Here is a 7,687-nt window from a genome sequence, read left to right on the forward strand (position 1 = left end):
CCGCCCCCCGGTACTGGGGGTGGGGTTGAAACTGCACCCTCGCCCCCTAATGATTCATTGGGTCTATAAATATTTTTTAAGTTTAAATTTTTTTTAGCTCTAAATTATAATTATAAATTAAAATTTATACATTAAAAAATATAAACTTATTAGAGTTGTATTTTGGATTGTCTTAACCTCCTAGACTAACTTTTTTATATAAGATCAAGACAATATAATAATCATACTTAAACAATGTGGGACTTACTGATATATTTATATAAATATAAAAAATATTATTTTTTTATTATAAATATAGGAGGGGTGCGGAGCGAGACCCTGTTGGTGTCAGCCCGACCCCCAACGCCAGTTAGGAGTCCTCCATGAGGGGTGGGGGCCTTAGTCCCCGCATGGGCAATGTGGGATAGTCTGCTTGCCCATGCAGGGGTGGGGCAAATGGGGGCGAGGTGGCGGGCCGCTGCCCACCCCTAAATGGGAGACTTTGGGCAAGAAAGGTAGTCCTAGTCCAATATAGATGCATCCCTTTCTACAAAACTTTAGTCCAGAACTTGGTTAACTTAAATTGATAAAAAAAAAAAACATAAGATAGGCATGCTAATCAAATGATCAATGATAATATTATCTGAATAAAATACTCTTTATTAGTTTTGTATAAAATTACTAAATCTTTTATTATTTTATATTTTTATGAATTATTTAATATTAACGAATATGAAAGAAGATTATAATATTTCTTTTTAAAAAATGAATAAGGCTACGCTTATGAGTTAAATTATAAATAGTAATATTTTTTTGGTCCCATTGATAGGAGTTTAAGTATTTTTTGAGTTCTATTGAGAGAAGTTTAATTTTTTTAAGTTGAAATATGTTTAACTTTTCAAACTAAAATTTAAGAAGTAGGTTGAAATAAATTTAATATTTTTTATAAAAAATTAAAAAAATAATTAATTTTATCAATAATTAATTTAAAATGAACCAAACACAACTTAAGAATTTTTTCTTGGAACTTGGAATTGATTGCGAGAAAAAAAAAATGTGAACTTTATTTTGTGAGCAAGGTGGACCGCCCCATTTTCAGATCCTGGTCGAGCCCATAAGTGGTTGGATAACTCACCACTCAACACTCGCACACTTCCTTCAACGGGAGGAAATGAGGCGCTGGTGAAAGAAAAGCCGAAGCTAAACCCACGCCGAGCTAAGGAAGAACCAGAACGACAAAGGTCGAAAGAAGAAATCAGAGACGGAAGAAGAAGCATCAGAAGAAGAAGAAGAAGAAGAAGAAGAGGCATGGGCGTGGATTACTACAAGATTCTCCAGGTAGACCGGAGCGCCAAGGACGATGACCTCAAAAAAGCCTATCGGAAGCTCGCCATGAAGTGGCACCCCGATAAGAACCCCACAACAAGAAAGAAGCCGAAGCCAAATTCAAACAAATCTCCGAGGCCTACGATGTAAACCCACCAAAATCCTTCTTTCTCACTCTTAATTATTTGCGAAAAAACGGAAGATTCTGATAATTGGTGTGTGTGTATATATGTGAATAGGTTTTGAGTGATCCGCAAAAGCGAGCAGTGTATGATCAGTACGGAGAGGAGGGGTTGAAAGGTCAGGTGCCGCCGCCGGGTGCCGGTGTCTTTCCGGGTGGGACTGACGGCGGACCGACGTCGTTCCGGTTCTCCACTAGGAGTCCGGACGATATCTTCTCTGAGCTTTTCGGCTTTTCGAGTTTTGGAGGTATGAGCGACTTCGGTGGTGGGTCGCGGGCCGGCGGGTCCGGGTTTCCGAGGGGTATGTTTGGCGACGATATTTTTGCTTCGTTTAGAGGTGGAGGTGGAGAGGGCTCCGGGAACGCACCCAGGAAAGCCTCGGCGATAGAGCGCACATTGCGTGCAGTTTGGAGGATTTGTACAAAGGGACTACGAAGAAGATGAAAATCTCGAGGGACGTCAACGATTCCAGTGGGTAAGCTTGGGAACCCATAATCAATTCTTAAAGGGTGTGATTTGGATTGGCTATTCTAGTAGTTACGTTGTCTCACATTGATCGCATTCATACAAATAATAGGGCAGAATTAGAGGTGGGTTTAGATTCGAGATCTATATGTAATTATGCTTTTGCAAGCTCATAATTTTCCTTATGAAATAATTTCTTCGAGAATGAAACAGAATTTAATAAAGCGTATAGATTTTAGTAAGTGTGCTGTGTTATTCGTTAATGGATAGTATCATTTGTTTAAAAAATCTGTTTAATGTTCACTCTCAATAAAACACCTCAAGAAATGTTGAGGGGCTAGATGTGGTTATGTAACGAGGTATCACTTTGAATCAATATACTTGATATTTTTCTTTCCTGTATAGTTCACATTTTGATTCTGAACATGAAATGGAGTGAACTGAGAAATTAATTATGGACAAAATAAGACAATGGGATGGTCTTTTAAAGTAATATGGGGGTGCCAAGTGCATAGATTTGTTATTTCTTCTGTTTAATTCCTTTGAGGTTTTCTGCAACTTGTTTATATGTTTGGTTCATAATGCAGTTTTAGCATTTATGTGATAAAATACGTTGAATGAATAACTATGGTCATATTTGTTCCTTCAACAAATATGACTCATTCCACATATTTTATTGTTGCTTATGAAAAAAGAGAATCGTATTTATTATGTTGATAATTTTTCTGCTATTGTAACAACCCAATCCAATATTAGGGGACAGGGTGTTACAGCTATATGCTAAAATTTTCCCTTACTAGGAAATTCTCATGTTTTGTTTCTTATTCTTGAAAGCATTCTGCAATATCATTACTTTGCGAATATTTTGGTTCTTAGAACTAAAGATTATTCTTCTTCTTTTTAAAAAATATATATATTTATAAGATTCCTCTTTGCATGTACATGTGTCTTTGTGTGTCCTGCCTTGTGGTTGATCAATGTGCCCAATCTTTGTTTTGTGCCAGCCGACATTGTTACGTTGGCATAATTTGAAGTGTAATTGTGTATTTATCCCTGTTTATTAGTAGTCTCTGGGATAATTTTACCTTGATTCATGCCGGCATACCTAATTAGGAGAAAAAGCTTTAATATCCACTGAACCTTTGTTAAATTGCTAATACAAATTTGCAACATCAACTTTAGTTTTTGGTGACTTTTCATACCTATTTTGACGTATACATGCTGTGTGCATGGTTACATCTTTCGCTTTCTAACGAAAGATTTCTTATCAAAAAAGTATTTTACCTATTGTCATATTTTATGCCAACTGATAATGCTACTGATCCAATATATATTGGATGATGCAGTGTTTAGGCTTGCATGATGCTATTCCTTGGCTCTGTTATTCATATGTCTGTAAAGTTAAAGTAAGGCTTTTGTATGGCAACACCTGTGAAATCCCCCTCTGATTGAATAGTCTAGCATAACTTGTTAGATATATTGCGGAAATGTTATTGTGTTATGGTAGAAAGGGCATGTGTATGTATGAACATATTTATTTCTAGTTTCTTTACTATAAAAAGTGTACTGTATTCTATGCCAGTCGTGGAAGACATGCAAAGATACATTGGATTAGATTTATGTGCTGCAGTTAGGAGGGGTATATAATGCATTGTTGAATGGATGTCAAATAGTTCTTTATATGCCGGCAACAGAAAGATTCATGGTTATATGAGTGAATTGTGTTGATGTTGCATGCGTTTTACTTAGGGGTGTAATCGGTTCGATCCGGTCGGTCTTGGATGAGAATTTTGGACTAGACGATTTTTTTGGTCCACCAAAATCCAGACAGACCGGACTGATAAGGCTTTTGCACCGGACCGGACCACTTTGGTTTGGTCTGGTCGGTCTTATAGGGGTGTTTCGGTCTAGGCCATTTTTTCTTTTTTCTTTTTTTCAATTTTTTGACCAAAATGATGTAAAATGATATAATTTAAGTTGTCTAACTAAGTATATACTTGACTAATTAAGTATGATAATTAATAATGCTTACTGATAAAAAAAAAATAATGTTAATATTATTTTTTTATAAGTAATATGTTATAGTATGTGTTTTCAATAATTAATAGTTAATACCTCCCTGTGTACTCAGGCCTTGCCTTTTCTTGATCTAATATATTTCTTTTTACTTATAAAAAAAAATTAATAGTTAATACCTTGCCTTAAAATTCTTAACCTTTAATTTTTATATAATCTAAGCATAAATAATTAGGTTAGAAGAGAATTAAACCACCCGTGGGTAGCCAAGTGGTAAGGGCGAACTTGTTCTGGACAACTAGTGCCAATCAAAAAAAAAAAAGAGGGCGAACTTGTGTGCATGAGCCCATGTCACAGGTTTGATTCCCTTGAGATCAAATTGCGATTTAAGTGGGAGGCCATGGCAGTGGGTTGCTGTGCTAGTCTCCCCGGTGGTTTAGGTTCATAGGTGAGTTCTAAGGGCTTTGCTGTGGAGTGGTTCCAACGTCATTAAAAAAAAAACAGAGAGAATTAAATAATTACTTATAATTAGTTAGAAGAAATTACATAAGCTTTTAATTTATATAACTACTTAAAAAAATTATAAAATATGATATAAAAAATTATTTAAAAACTTATATATTATTAAATTAGGCCGGTCCAGTCCAGGGTGAAAAAATCTACCCGAGACTGGACCGAAAATTTAATTTCTTTACTTTCTTGGACTGAGACCAACAAGTTCTTAATTGGTCTAGTCTGGACCAACGAACGAAACCAGTCAGTTTTCTCGATCTGAAGGAAAAATGTTACACCCCTAGTTTTACTGCCATTTTTTGCCTGTTCTTTTATACTGGAGGCATCCATACTTGATGTCTTATTTTCTGAGCCAGTGGAAAGCCCATTTTTTTAATTAAGACTGGTGCTTTACTTATTTTTTTGCCTGTTCTTTATAAGAAGTCTCCAGTACTTGAGGTCTTGTTTTCTGAGCCAGTGGAAAGCCATTTTTTATTTTAATCAAGATGTTGCTGTTTAAAAATTTTAGAGATTTGGACTATAGAATGAAGTCTCCATTGCATCAAATGTTTTCTTTATCAAGTGGTAAAAGCCTTAGTTTTGGTGGTATGCTCCCTCCAAGGTTCAAGGTTTGAATCCTACTGGGTGCAAAACATCTCTGGGGCCATCGGACTGGGGGATTTTCTTCTTGAATTAGCCGAGGTGCTCTTGCGGAAAACTCCTTGCAAGGGCCGGTGCACTTCCGGGTTAGTGGGGACGCCGTTCCGGACACCCGGTGCCAATAAAAAAAAACATGCTTTCTTTATCTGTCACTTTCAGGTCAATAATTGCGCCAACCTACTTATAGAAAGAACTGCTCCAAAACTACTGCATGTTCGACACTTGATCGGTTTAGGAAGGGGTGCACTCATAATGGTGCTTTCAGGAGTTTTTGCTTTTGTCAATTGATAATAATGTATCTTTATTGGTCAACTGAGTGAGAGAATGGAAAGTTTCTCTAACTTATTTGGATTAAGGAATTTCCAAATACTTGTGTGCGGCAGCATGCAATTTGCTACCTTTTTGTTTTTTGTTTTTTGAGAATCAATGCCATTTCTTTCTTATTTTTGGTTATTATTGCAAATCTCCCTTTTAATTTCCATTTCTTTAAGATTGTATTTATTCATGTTTATAAATCTATGGAAAATATACCATATACTACACTGTTATTAACCCTTAGATCAGCTCTTAACTTTTAAATAATGAATTTAAGAGTTGATGGACAATGCTCATCAACTACTACACTGTTATTCCACTGTGTTGATGAGCATTGTCCATCAACTCTTAATAGGCAATGCCACATTACAAAGTGAGATGGCAGTGGATTGGGTGGTAGTAAATAGCATAACTTTAAATCTATTGACTTACAGTACGAATAAAATGGTATGATAAGGACTAGAAAAGTTAGAATGGTTGATGAGATCCAGCATACAGTATATTGAGCTTCTTATGGTTGCTTGTACTTGACTGTTTTGTTATCTTGTTCTTTTGTACAGGAGAACCGTCACAGTGGAGGAAATTCTCACAATTGAGATCAAGCCGGGTTGGAAGAAGGGCACAAAAATCACCTTCCCAGAGAAGGGACATGAGCAGCGAGGTGTCATACCATCAGACCTCATCTTTATTATTGACGAGAAGCTCATAGTGTCTTCAAGAGAGATGGCAATGATCTGATAGTCACCCAGAAGATATCTCTTGTGGAGGCTTTGACTGGTTATACAGCACAGCTGACAGCCTCGATGGTCGGAATCTGACAGTTCCATCAACTCCATCATTAGTCCAACTTATGAAGAAGTTGTTAAAGGAGAGGGATGCCATACCTAAGGAACCTTCCAAAAAAGGGAACTTAAGAATCAAATTCAACATCAAGTTCCCGACCAGGCTTACTTCAGAGCAAAAACTGGTATAAGCGATTATTAACGTCTCCGTAAAAACTGGTGGTGTTCTCCCTACAATCTTCCAAAACTTTGTGTAAACTTGCATCTGTTTCCTCTACTGATTTTCATGCTGGAAAGAAAATTGATGCTTTTGCTGAACTGAGGATTTCACAAAAACAGTTGTTTAGTAGTTGAATATTGTTTATGTTTCTTTTCTTTTATTACTTATCAAAAAAAAATGTTTCTTTTCTTTTATTGAATCATCTGAGTGGTGAAGAGCTGTAGTTCAAATGACATCTCTCGCTAAATAACAGGGTGGAAAGGCGGGGGAGTGAAGTCGTGGACATGAAGACCACCAAATGCATGTGTTTGTTTCTTTTCTTTTCCAATCTTTCTTTGAGCACTGAGATCTTTCCCATCCATCATCACAAAAAAAAAATATCTATTCCAAACAATGGCTTGAGCTATATTCCTTCTCCCATCCTTCAGTTTATTTTCACATTTTCTCAATTGTTCACCATATCACTGTTATGAATGAAATGATTAATACTTGAGCATGCATGCCTACCATTTTGGTGAAAATGTTAGCTTACTAATTCTGGAATGTTAAAACTGCAATTTCTTTTTGCTAGTGGAATGACACTTTTCAGGCATAATGGAGAATTTTAGAACAGATAACGCTACTCCATATTCGGTACTAACGTTTTAAGTTGCAGTCTTTAGATTGAAACAAGCAGTTGACATCCTCCGAGTCTTTTTGCTATCTGTCTTTGTTTTGTTAAGGATATAATATAAATAATTAAGCTCTAGTTTGAATACAAAAATGCCTCCTTTTCATTTCAATTCATCTCATCTAATTATTATAATTTTTCTAAATTCTCATACAAAATATAATAAATAATTTAACTTTTTCAATTTTCAAAACAATAATATATTAAAAAAATTATTCTAACAATATTTTATTCAAATTTTATTTAATCTCAACTCACTATTCAAACCTCTCCCAAATATACTTCTTTTCATCAGTTAAGTTTTTAAGCAATTGGTAATTTCAAATGTTTCGAGTCTTCTTTGTGGTCTTCTTATCTGCAAAATTAAAAAAAAGAAAACCTAGATAAAGAGAAGTACCCGATTCACGTAGTGCTCTCATAAAATAAAATTTATAAATCTTTAAATTATAAAACTCTTTTACTATAAAATAAACGAGATCTGTTTTTATATTATATATTTTCTTTTTTAATTGTCAACAAGAACTCATCTGGTTAAGATTGTAAGGATAACATGCAAGGGGTTCAAATCAAAACTACAAAA

At 35.4% G+C, this 7,687-nt stretch overlaps 1 pseudogene; it reads left to right on the plus strand.

The window, feature by feature from the left end:
- The first annotated feature begins 1,020 nt into the window (after window positions 1–1,020).
- Window positions 1,021–6,597, plus strand: LOC121264593 (annotated as a pseudogene).
- The last annotated feature ends 1,090 nt before the right edge of the window (window positions 6,598–7,687 follow it).

The sequence above is a fragment of the Juglans microcarpa x Juglans regia genome, chromosome 5D (genome assembly GCF_004785595.1).
Source record: "Juglans microcarpa x Juglans regia isolate MS1-56 chromosome 5D, Jm3101_v1.0, whole genome shotgun sequence".
In the NCBI taxonomy this organism is placed as follows: Eukaryota; Viridiplantae; Streptophyta; class Magnoliopsida; order Fagales; family Juglandaceae; genus Juglans; species Juglans microcarpa x Juglans regia.